Genomic DNA, 13,166 nt, shown 5'->3' with positions numbered 1-13,166 from the left:
TTACGTCTCATATTTTGAGTGCAGCTGATATTATGCTCCTAGGAAACCCATTACAACTAATACAAAGTTATCTTGTTTTTTTGTCTTTATTTTTTTTAATGTTACATTAATAAAATATGAGGTCCCCATATACCACCCACCCCCTTCACCCCATTCCTCCGATAACAACAACCTCTTCCGTCATCATGGGACAGTCATTAGTGACCTTGTTTTTGATTACTGAATGACAAATCTAGCACATCTAGATAGTCTGGAAGTTCCTTCAAGGGTGGTTGCCTGGTAATATTTTAACTGTATTTATCTATTCTGAAATTGCCCACTGAGTGTTCTCATCACGGATAAACAGTTTTAATGAAAACTTTTGGAAAATACGTATGGGTTATTAGAACAGCTCCTTCCAATGATTGTAAATAACAACATGACAGAAACTGGACCTAATAACTATCTTCTGGATTTAATCACTGTATAAAAGGTCCAGTTATTAAAATTCTGCACACTGTACAAAAATTCAGCCTTTACCCAAAGTACAAATCTGTACTTCATGAAACAACCTTTGCTAGACTTTCAGAGCTGAAGGGATGTCGTGGAACTGTGCTCCGCTGTCATTTTACGAAAGGAGAATTTAAGGTCCAGGATGTCGAGATGAACGGCTTAGACTGGTGGCTGGCTCTGGTCACGTTTTGCTGCTCTGTTTTCTGTCTGAACTGAATGGCTGAGAGAGGTAGGAAAAGAAAGGTTATGTGTGACTTACTGAAACCCTGCCTTGTACGAGAGCTTTCCCAAGGGTGAAATGAGCCCCAGTGTCCCAATTTAAAGCCAAGTCGAGGAAAATCCGAGAGCGGGAAAAGTGCGCCTGCCTCTGAGTCCTGCTGCCGGCGGTGGCGGGGTGGGCCCCTGTGGGCGCACGGCCTCCCTGACCAGGGCTCGCCTAACTCGGGCCAACTACTCACGGAGACAGAGTGGCAATGCTGCTGAGGGAGTGCCTGGGCCAGCGGCTTTCAAGCCGAGCTCTTCTGCTGCTTCTGTCCAGCCTGAAAGAAGCCGCCTGCCCTGCCTCCAGCAGAGAATTCGAGGTAGAGGGAAGTGATGTGTGCTTGTGGGAAGGCTACAGGCAAACAGCTCTATGGTTTTCATTAAGACGTCATCTGGTCTTATTTCATGTAACATTTTTGAGGAAGGTATAGAAACTACCCCTTGCAGCCCTCTGGGCTTCTTAGCATCTGCCCAGGTGGGATAAGGCCACTCGTGGAAAGGTGGCAGAGGCTGCCTTCCAAACCAGCTCTTTCCCATTTTCTCATGAGAACTGCAAGGGGCTGAGGCTGGTGACCTCCTGGGAACCCAGAGGCAGGGAGGACCTGCCCCTCCTGCAGGGCTACCGTGCGGGGCCCAAGCATTCGCCCTCAGGTCTCCAGCGCGGGTGCTGGGAGGGACCAGCCATTCCTTGCTCCCCCAAATAAAAAGACAAAGGAAAGATGTAGCACATCAGTGCACAGATGAGCTGGGACACACCTACCTCCAGGTGTGTGGGCTCTGCAGCACGTCAGTGCACAGGTGAGCTGGGACACACCTTCTACCTCCAGGGGTGTGAGCTCTGTAGCACGTTAGTGTGCAGGTGAGCTTGGAAGTCATCTGGAAGAGCCCATATGTGCTCTCAACTGGTGGTGGATTCGAGCCAGGAGCTGCCACTGAAGGGGGGGACCCTGTGCACTCCTCACTCCCTGGCTTTGGAAACTCCTGTAATGATCTTATTTAGACAAGTTGTCATTCTACACATTTATAATTTGTTTTATTCTACTAAATTAAATTATCTACTAAATTATTAAGTTATTTTAAAATAAATTAAATTCCACTAGATTAAATTGTTAAATTCTGCTGCATTAAATTGTTCTTCTATGCTAGTAAAAGTCTTCACTGTATTTGCTATGAGTTTGGTTTTAGGTTTTAGGTGTTAAATAGAAAAGACAACTGTAGCAGAGGAGAGGGAAGAGATGTTTTACCCTTTCTGGAGGGACAAATGCTTAGTGCTCCATGAGCCATTACATGTTTCTGAAGCTTTTGCATCTTCTCTGGAATACAAAGGCTGCATTTCAGATAGACTGAAGACAACAACTTCAAGTGAGAACACAAGCAGCCTCAAGAAGGAAAGAAAGCTTTAAGCAGCTTTCATTTTCTGACAACTTGTCTTTGTTTTGAAAACTTTGGGCAGATTAACTCCTGCTGCAGGACACACCAAAAGGGACTAACCCCTCATTAAATGGTAAAGTAGAGGGATTGGAGTGGGAAGGAAGCTCCAGTCCTTCTACCCCAGATCCCGTCAGCTCTTCCCCTCCCGTACCTGAAAGCTCCTCATCCGACTCTTGTTAAAGCGCTTGAGGAGGGGAGAGCGCCTGAGCAGTTAAATGACTGCACGCCTGCCCCGCTCACCCCAGGGGCCCTGCCGCCCCGCCGCCCCTGCGCCTGGTGCTCTCCCTTGGTGCCCCCCCACCCCGTGCTGGCAAGGACGCTGCTCCCTGCCCCAGGCCCTTCCCGAGGCACCGCCTGCTGGAGTCAGCCTGGGGGCTCCGCCAAAAGGTGCCGCCCTCCGCCCTCCTGCCCACTGCGTTCTCCCCTGGCGTGCACACTGTGTTCTCCCACGTGTGTGCCGTGTTCTCCTGAGGCGTGCACGCTGTATTCTCCCACATGCGTGCTGTGTTCTCCCATGTGCATGCCGGGCTCTCCCGAGGCGTGTATGCTGTGCTCTCCCCTGCACACGTGGTGTTCTCCCGAGGTGTGCATGCCGGGTTCTCTCACGTGTGTGCTGTGTTCTCCCATGTTCTCCTGAGGCGTGCACACCGTGTTCTCCTATGAGCATGCAATGTTCTCCCAAGGTGTGCATGCTGTGTTCTCCCAAGACGTGCATGAGGTGTTCTCCCACATGTGCTGTGTTGTCCTGAGGCGTGCACACCATGTTCTCCCGTGTGCACCCTGTGTTCTCCCGTGTGCATGCCGTGTTCTCCCACGTGTGTGCCATGCTCTCCCACGTGTGTCATGTTCTCCCGAGGTGTGCACGCTGTGTTCTCCCGTGTGCATGCTGTGTTCTCCCGAGACGTGCATGAGGTGTTCTCCCACATGTGCTGTGTTCTCCTGAGGCGTGCACACCATGTTCTCCCATGTGCACACTGTGTTCTCCCGTGTGCACTCTGTGTTCTCCCGTGTGCACTCCGTGTTCTCCCGTGTGCATGCTGTGTTCTCCCACGTGTGTGCCATGCTCTCCCATGTGTGTCATGTTCTCCTGAGGTGTACATGAGCACACTGCCCTGGTCTGGCCACCTTGAGTCGGTGTCCCTGCTCTGATCAGCGACGGGGGTGGGGAAGGGTCCCAGAGAAAATGAGGATCCTCCAAGACTGAGGCCCAAGGGGCGCTGTGGCTGGAGCCAAACAGTCTGGTGCATCATTTTTTTGGCTATTTGCAGATGAAGTAGTGCTAGAAAAGGCAACATTCCTTATCACTTTAAAGAAGAGAATGTTGTGGAAGCAGAGAGATTCCATTGATCGCGTATGGAAGGCCAGGACTCAGCAGTAATTTTGGGAAGGAAAATTTATTAACGACCAGCCGGGCTTGGGAACTTTCTTGTTCAAAAACCAGAGCCCCGAGTAGGACCTTTGGGTTTCTCTTATACAGAGGACGTAGGAGTCGGGAGTCAACAGCGGTGTTTATATGCAAAAGTCCTTTTTGTTGGTTTCTTAGAGTTTCAAGTGTTTTGTCTGAGTATCAGATAGGTCTTCGATTAAGACATACTCTCTAGGTAAGTACTGACAGGTCTTGAATTAACATGCATTCTCTAGGTAAGTCTGAATTAACACATACCCCCTCACACATGTTTTCCACATTCCAGGTGAGCTTGAATGAACACATTTAGCTTACACACACAGCCCAGGTTATTTATGAAGAAACACACATTCCTCCCCCACAGCCCACATCAAATCACGCCATCACCGCATCACGGCAGCTCTCAGCTCCCTGTCCTACCCACAGCACCTTGCAGACCTCGCACTCTGTCCTGGGGCAGAAGCACAGAGCCCCAAGCCGCTTGCTTAGTGGTGCAATCTTGTGAACCTCAGCCTTTTAGGGGGTCAGCTTCCTCAGCACTAAAGGAGCAGGAAGAGGCGTTTTAGAAAGGAGCTCGTGTTGGTGAAATCCACCCGTTTCCTCCTGCTCCCCGTTCACCCAGCATTTCTATCTGCATTGGGTTCATTCCTTTTTCAGGCTCCTTTGTTTCTCCTTAATTGGAAGAAACTCGATCTTAATTGTTTCTTTTTTTGAGAAAAGTCAGGAAAAGCAGCAGAACATAACTATGAAAAAAGGACTTAAAGAAAAAGAAAATAGAACTTTCCACAAGAATGAAATAAAAAACATACAGAATACCCCAAAACACACTTTTTCAGGCAGGAGATTTCTCACGTGGAGTAGGAATAAATGGTCCAAGCAGAATTCCCACTGCGCATTCCATACTTTAAGCAAAAGAAATGGTAGAGATAGAGGTATCCATACTCTTTGCAGTTGGATATTATTCTTTGCTAAATGCACCTTGTTCTTATAAATCATATTCAACTGGTGGCACTTTGAGAAAAAGGGAAGAGGTGTCCTCATCACTGTACACATCACAGTCAAGACAAATCAAATTTAAATAACAGCACTAGCAAAGACACAGCAAATAAATAAATGCCACATTGCAGGGTGAATTATTTTCCTGAGCAGTGGAGTGAGCTCTAGGCTGTGCTCCTTGGTTATTGTTTAGATTTATCTTATGCATGTCAAACCACCAGCACATTCCAAGAATGCAGAAGTATCCTCGTCCACTCTAAAATCGTGCCAAAATTCTATGCTGTATACAATATTTCACATTTTATGCAAATGAAGAATATCTAGATTATGATGCCCTAATTGAGTGGGGTGGCATTTTAACCTACATATTTTGCCAGTTAGAGTCAGAGCTGGTCTCAGCTCCTTGAGGGGTGGAGTGGCCTGGGCAGGAGACCTGACCCTGATGTCAGCGTGCTGGTGGGCTGCCGATGTGCTTCGTGAGCCTCACCACCCCTCCCCAAATAGCTCCTCTTTGGTGTCAAGTTCAGGTGAGTGAGTTCCTGAGAGATCCATGCGACGTGCCTCTGTAGAGGAATGTTCAATAAATACTGTTATTATTCATTGCTGGATTGCTGCACTGTGAGAGTATTTCCGCTGATGAAACTCTTCTCCTGCAATCGACATTTAGGAACGTTTTTAAAAGGGAATATTGTGATAGCACCAAAACACTAACAAGAGGCAAACCAGCTTTAGTGTTCTCCTCGCAGCATGCGTCCCAGTGGACCGAAATGTGGATGTGTGGCCCGTGGTGTTTGCAGGGCCGAAGGACGTGGCTGGGGGCCCCAGAGGATGCACTGGCCAGCCCTTGCTGGTGTGAGCGCCCTCCAGCTGCTCCTGGAGGTGGTCCACGTGCAGGGCGAGGTGGGCACCCTCCATGGCTGTCCCTCGGTTACAGCGGAAGGGGCCTCCACTTGCCCCCTGTCCCTGACGCGGGAAGGACCCCGCGGCCCACAGCCCAGCCTTGCTGCTCTCAGGTCCCACGGCCGTCTTTCATGTCGCTGGACTTAATCCGCACGTTGTCTCAGCACCAAGCAGACAGATTAGAGTCTGAGCTCCTAAATCCCCTGCTTAGCCCCGCCCCTGCCTGGCTCCGCCCCTGCCTGGCCCCGCCCCCTGCCTGGCTCCGCCCCCTGCCTGGCTCCACCCCCTGCCTGGCTCCTGTTCCCCGCCTGGCTCCTGTTCCCCTGCCTGGCTCCTGTTCCCCTGACTGGCTCCACCCCCTGCCTGGCTCCGCCCCCTGCCTGACTCCGCCCCCTGCCTGGCTGTGCCCACCTGGCCCCACCCCACCTGGCTCCACATTCTTGTTGGCTCCGCCCTCACCCGACCCCGCCTTCGGGCTGGCTCCACCCCCGCCTGTCCCCGCCTTGCTCTGCCCCACCCGACTCCCCCTTCTAGCTGGCCCCGCCCCCACCTGGCCCCGCCCCACCTGACTGCCTTCTGGCTGGCTCCACCCCTGCCTGGCCCCGCCCCCACCTGGCTCCGCCTTCTGGCTGACCCCACCCCCACCTGTCCCCGCCTTGCTCTGCCCCACCTAGCCCCGCCCCACCCAACTCCCCCTTCTAACTGGCCTCACCCCAACATGGCCCCACCCCACCTGGCCCCACCCTACCTGGCTCCACCTTCTGGCTGACTCCACCCCTGCCTGGCCCTGCCCCACCTGGCTCCACCTTCTGGCTGGCTCCATCCCCACCTTGCTCTGCCCCACCTGGCTCCACTTTCTGACCTGCGCCGCCCCCACCTGTCCCCACCTTGCTCTGCCCCCACCTGGCCCCACCCCACCTGGCTCCACTGTCTGACTGGCCCCGCCCCCGCCTGACCCCGTTCCATCTGGCCCCCCCTTCTGGTTGGGGCCCCCCTCTCCCTGCCCCCCTCCCGAGGACAGCTGCCGCCTCCCCTGCCCTGCCCAGGCCGCCAAGGAGCCACGACTCAGCAGTTCTGTAGCACGGAGACCCTACCATTTTCGGAAAAAGAACCCAATGCAAAGAAGAAAACAAAACCCAAATCCTGTCACAGTGTGGAGTTTAGAAATATCCTCTTTCATTTTCAGTAATTTAAATTGAACCTAATATAGTGTGTGATGTGTTAAAAAACCTTCTACGTTTATGGGCTAGTTTCAGGGCATTAGCAGTATTTTCTGAGGGAAACGAGGAAGGGGCACACCTGAGGCGCCGAGGGCGTTCCGACATCTGAGGAGTCCAGGGAAACAAGCCTGGCCTTGCTGTGCAGGGTGAAGGGCTCCCGTCCTCCTGGGCGCCACCTCAGTCCACCCGACCGTCACCCAGGACGCGCAGACGGCGCCCACTGCGCAGCGAGGCGCACCTGCCTCTCAGGCAGCCCAGGTGTTACCTCACCGTGAATGCTCAGCAGGCGCGTCCTGCACACTTCCGCGCGAGATGAGGGCCGGGGCAGGCTCCCAAAGGAGGCCTTCGTGCTTCTTGGCTGAGCAAAGCGCGCAGATGTCCCCTTCTCCAGTTGACTGGCAGAGCTGGAGGGGACGGGGCTCTCCAGCACGCCGTGGGCCCAGGCTAGAGTCTGGATGGGGCCCTCCGTCATTCTGGAACATTCTTCCTGGCCAGGCAGCTGCCTCAGAGCCGGCACCCCTGCAGAGGCGAGCCAGGGGCCAGGTGGCTGAACGTGTCTCGAGATCCGGAGCAGTCGATGCCAGCGTCAGCTCCGAGGCTGGGGTGCGTTCTGGGTTAAGACCACAAAGGCCTCGTTGGTTATGGTGGAACATTCCATCACGGGCCCTGCTCAACCCTGGCCAATTCTACCTGCGCGGGTGAAGGGAACAGACAAACAGAAATGCAGACGCTTGGACACCCACCCTGGCTCAGCCGCTTTGAGCTTGGACCTGTGGACGATGCTCCAGTAGGACCCGGTGAGACTGGGAAGCCCCCCCCCCAAGCAGCTCCAGTGGGAGGAGCTGGGTGGCCAGCAGCGCAAGCCTGGGTGACCGGGTGCAAGCCTGGGTGGCCAGCAGCGCAAGCCTGAGTGACCGGGGCAAGCCTGGGTGACCAGCAGGGCAAGCCTGGGTGACCAGCACAAGCCTGGGTGACCAGCAGTGCAAGCCTGGGTGACCGGCAGGGCAAGCCTGGGAGACCAGCACAAGCCTGGGTGACCAGCAGGGCAAGCCTGGGTGACCGGCAGGGCAAGCCTGGGTGACCAGCACAAGCCTGGGTGACCAGCAGGGCAAGCCTGGGTGACCAGCACAGGCCTGGGTGACCAGCAGTGCAAGCCTGGGTGACCGGCAGGGCAAGCCTGGGAGACCAGCACAAGCCTGGGTGACCAGCAGGGCAAGCCTGGGTGACCAGCAGGGCAAGCCTGGGTGACCAGCACAAGCCTGGGTGACCAGCAGTGCAAGCCTGGGTGACCGGCAGGGCAAGCCTGGGTGACCAGCACAAGCCTGGGTGACCAGCAGTGCAAGCCTGGGTGACCGGCAGGGCAAGCCTGGGAGACCAGCACAAGCCTGGGTGACCAGCAGTGCAAGCCTGGGTGACCGGCAGGGCAAGCCTGGGAGACCAGCACAAGCCTGGGTGACCAGCAGGGCAAGCCTGGGTGACTGGCAGGGCAAGCCTGGGTGACCAGCACAGGCCTGGGTGACCAGCAGGGCAAGCCTGGGTGACCGGCACAAGCCTGAGGGACCGGCACAAGCCTGAGGGACCGGCAGCAAGCCTGGGTGACCGGCAGTGCAAGCCTGGCACGAGTGCCCCTTCCAGGGCTTGGCTGGGTCAGTGGTAGCCGTAGATGTCTTCAGAAAGAAAATTGGCAAAATGAAAAGTACCTGAATGGCAACCAAATTGCCGACACTTCTAAATGTTGAGATGCTTGTCCACGAACAAAGATTCAGATGCGTGCTGATGGGAAAGCTGGTTAAACATTTGTTTTATTAATAGAAAGAAAACTCATTAAGGATGAAGCCAGTGGATTTAGAATGGGGCTGTTAGACCTTCTTTGATGTTATTTTTCATTGCTTTCAGTTAATCTTTCCTCAGGAGTCTATAAATTGTGCTGGGCAATCTAAAGAAAATCGAGTCTCATTATAGATGTGGAACCACGTGCCTTGATCGTTGCATATAAAACCTGAAAACGTCTGACTCTGGAAAATGAGCCAATGAAGCACGCGGTGCCCGGGGAGGCTGCGCACATGTGTCCACCCAGTGCCCTGTCTGAAGACTCAGGTGCTGAGGGACTTGGAAGCCCCCGCACCACCCCCGTTGCCCACTGCTCGGAGCAGGGTCTCTCTCGGGCACTGGACACGTGGACCTAGACATACCTTAGAGAGCGTGGAGGGAAAGTGGGGGTGCTGGAAGAAACAGATTTCAAAGCCACTTGACGGGGGTGCTTAGCAGCGGCTAGCAAACCTCAGGGCTGTCAAATCCCCTTTCCGGTCTATTCCACAGACCTCCCGGTGGGATGTCTCCACTGCAGCCTGGAGGTGGAGGCCAGGCCTCCTGCACCCAGTGCCGTCAGGCCTGTGAGGGGCTCAACGGTCAGCAAAGGCTCATGGTGCCCGCAATCTAGGCCACCTTTGGGCCTCCCAGAGCCGGTGCCTTGCCCCCCTCCCCGCCCCCCCATTCCCAGGCTCTGTTGGTGGGGGGGGTCCCCCAGGCCCGGCCTAACCCCAGGTCAGCTTGCTCTGCAGCACTGTCATGTCCCCACAGAACGTCCACCACCCTGCGTGGGGCAGTGAACCTGGCCGGGGTGTCACATGAGCAGGGGGCTGTGCCAGGGCTACCAAGGGCAGAGGGGCTGGGGGCTGCAGGGGCGGAGGGGCTGAGGGCTGCAGGAGAGGAGGGGTTGGGGGCTGCAGGGGAGGAGGGGCTGGGGGCTACAGGGGAGGAGGGGCTGGGGGCTGCAGGGGAGGAGGGGCTGGGGGCTGCAGGGGTGGCGGGGCTGGGGGCTGCAGGAGAGGAGGGGCTGGGGGCTGCAGGGGTGGTGGGGCTGGGGGCTGCAGGGGTGGAGGGGCTGGGGGCTGCAGGAGAGGAGGGGCTGGGGGCTGCAGGGGTGGTGGGGCTGGGGGCTGCAGGGGTGGTGGGCTGGGGGCTGCAGAGGGTGGAGGGGCTGGGAGCTGTAGGGGTGGAGGGGCGGAGGGGCTGGGAGCTGCAGGGGTAGAGGGGCTGGGGGCTGCAGGGGCGGAGGGGCTGGGGGCTGCAGGGGAGGAGGGGTTGGGGGCTGCAGGGGAGGAGGGGCTGGGGGCTACAGGGGTGGAGGGGCTGGGGGCTGCAGGAGAGGAGGGGTTGGGGGTTGCAGGGGTGGCGGGGCTGGGGGCTGCAGGGGTGGAGGCCGGGCATGCTCGGCCTCTCTTCCCTCTTTGGAGCAAACCCCAAACCCAGCTGTGTCTCACGCGGGTTCTTCTCAGCGATTCTGTTCTCCGGGGTGCTGGTTAACTACTCTCCTGATTGGATCTATGGAAACGCAGCTCCGTGTTTGCTTTCTTTTGCATCTGCTTACGGTTTCCCTCGCCACTACAGGCGCAGAGAGCTCGGCAGCTTGGCCCTGAGCGAACTGCATGCCTCCTGAATGCTGGGTCCTCATCCATAAAAGGAGGGTGGGAGACAGGCTTCGCCAAGCCAGGAGCGGGTACGTTAGAGACCGGGTTAAACGAGCGCTCAGCAAGCCTGCCAGAGCCCGTCGGCAATTCGCCTTCTGTGTCGAAAGGACCCTAGGGCTTAGATTTTGCAAATACACATTGATTTTTTCAGTGAAATAAAAGTACACGTTTTAGTGTCCAGCACCTCTGGCGACTGCGAGCACCTGTGGACGGTCAGTTTTTGCCTCATCTCGTCGCTGGAGCTTTCCTCTGCACCTCGCGTTGAGCGACCTTGGATCTCGCCGGCTCAACGAGGGAACGGCCGCCCGCCTGACAGTCACAGCCGAGAGCTGGGCGAGGAAGCACCATGGGGGCTGCGTATGCCTCCCAGGTTCTCCATTCTGAGGCCTCTGCGGCCTTTGTTTCCCTAACTGGCATGGCCGGGGGGGCGGGGGGGGCGAGGGAAGGCGGGGGTGGGAGTTAGTTACTCCCCACCTCAGCCCTTCACACCTCTAGAAGCAGCTTTTCCTGCCCCTCAGTCATCACTGGGGTTCGTAATTCATTACCCCCAATCCGCAAAACCGACCTTTTACTCCAGACAAATAGGGCTGGGCTGGTGCAGGCGGGAGGCATGCCACCAATTCACGGGGCCTGCCCAGGGCCTGGCTGTGGAGGAAGTGGGCTGGGGCGTGGACAGCCACTGAACTCTTGGCCAGCAGAGCTCTGCGTGGTGTACGTCCCTCGCGGCCATCTGCAGCCTGGAAATGCAAGAGAGCAGAAAGAAGTGGCCATGAAGCACGTGCAGTGGGGGCAAAGCAGACCAGCCACCTGCTGGGGTGGGAGGCGGGGGAGGTAGCCGCGGCCCAGGGAACACCTCACAGGCCAGGGGCCACGGCTCGGGGAATGGACATGCCGCTGGAGACAAGGAGGAGAAGCCCTGCACCCCTCGTCCTTCCTGTGGAGGGAAGGCCTTACCTCCTCCTGGTGCTGCAGCGGCTGCTGTGGCCCTAGCCAGCAAGCCACCCTTCCTGGAAGGGAGCTGCTGCCCTGGATTCTTGAGCCACAAATCCAGGCAGTGAAATCCCCTTCTCTGGGCCACCACGATCCCCTCTCCCAGGTTTGAGCCCCTGAAGCTCTGGCGTATTTCTCTTCTGCATTCAGAACTCAGAACCTGTCTTTATTGCTTCCCACTTGGCCAAATGAAGCAATGTGAGAAACTTAGGATAGTCAGACTCCCCGATTTCAAAGCTTCAAATCATATTAAAAGTCAGCTAAAAGGAAACTGAGATTCCCTGCCCAGACACCACATGTGGCAACGTGCTTCAAACAGCGTTCTGATCTACCATAAACATTTCCAAAAAAAGGCTGAAACTCTGACAGGAAGGTAGGGACAAACCCTAACCCCCCCGGGCTGCTCCAGGAGCTCCCGGGTTCGGCCAGGGTTCAGGAAGCACCTCGAGGGCACCAAGTACGTGCCTTTCCTTCCAGGTCCCAGTGCGGGAGCTCCCTGCCTGCTTGTGTTCACCAGAGCCAGCAGCCTGAGTCAGGCCAGGGGTGCAGGCTGCACGTGCTCATCCTTGTTTTTATACACAACAAAAGAGTAAGACACCTCTCTTTTGTAACATCACTTGGGGAGGATGTAACATTTTTATAATATTGAATCTTATACTAGAATCTCTCCCATTTTGAATTAGAAGCATTTGTAGGTATTATATACCTTAAATATTATAAGTGGAATATCTAAAAGATCATTTTCTGTTTGTTGCTATTATATAGAAATAAAAACAATTTTGAATATTGACTTTGCATCTAGAAAACATGCTACACTCATTAATTCTAAAAATTATCTTAGATGGTTCTTTTGGATTTCCTACATACCTAATCATGTCATCTACAAAGATATGTTTTATTTCTTAGCAAATCTTACTTTATTTCCTTTTCTTGCTTTATGTACTGACTTAAACTTTCACTCTATTATTGAATAAAATGATGATTGTGAACATATCATATTAAGTATAAAGTCAGAAGCTGCTTTCTTTAGCTACCATTTCTCTGAGTATGGTTTTCCTGTTCCTGAGAATATTTCCCTGTTGCTAAAAACTGTTATCATGAAAAAGTATAGAATTTTAGCAACTCCTTTTTCTGAATATATTGTGATAATTGTATGATTTTCTCTCTTTTAATATTTCAATGTGTGCAAATTACATTGATAGCTCTTTTAAACATTATCCAACTTTGCATTCATAGAAAAATGCAACCAAATTGTAATACATATATTTTTTTATAAAATGCATTTTCTTTTTTTATTTTTGAGGATTCTTGGATCTATGTCATGAGTGAGATTGCACTTTAATGTTATTTCCTTATAATGCTATATCAGAATTAAATATCCGATTTTTTTGGCCCATAGATTGAGGTATAAAGAATTTTATCTTTCTCTATTCTTTGGAAGACTTTGCTTAGCATTATGCTTTATTTTCCCCCTTTAAATATTTGGTAAAATTCGCTGGAAAATCATATCGGACTTTGCGAAAATACTTAAAATTACAAACTTGATTATTTTAATAGATGTAAACCTGTTCAGACTATATTTTCTATGTCAGTTTAGGTGTGTTGTATTTATTGATTTCATTAGAATATTTATTCTCTCTCTCATATGTTTGTTTTATATTCCATTACTTTTTGTTCTCTTATTGCTTCCTTCTATTACTGGTAGTTTAATTTGGTGATTTTAAGTTTCTTTCTTTTTCTTTATTTTTTAAATTATCTTTTAAAAAAGTTAATAGATCACCCAAAATGCTACATTAAAAGACATAAGAGGTTCCCATATACCCCACTCTCCACCCCCCACCCCATCTTTTTTTATTATATTTTTTTGAAGATACATAGATCACAAAAAATGTTACATTAAAAAACATAAGAGGTTCCCACATACCCCCCCACACACACTCCTCCCTCATCAATGACCTTTTTCACCAGTGTGGTGCATTCACTGCATTTGGTGAATACATT

Source organism: Dasypus novemcinctus, chromosome 3 (assembly GCF_030445035.2).
Source record: "Dasypus novemcinctus isolate mDasNov1 chromosome 3, mDasNov1.1.hap2, whole genome shotgun sequence".
Classification (NCBI taxonomy): Eukaryota; Metazoa; Chordata; class Mammalia; order Cingulata; family Dasypodidae; genus Dasypus; species Dasypus novemcinctus.
This window is presented reverse-complemented; position numbering follows the sequence as displayed.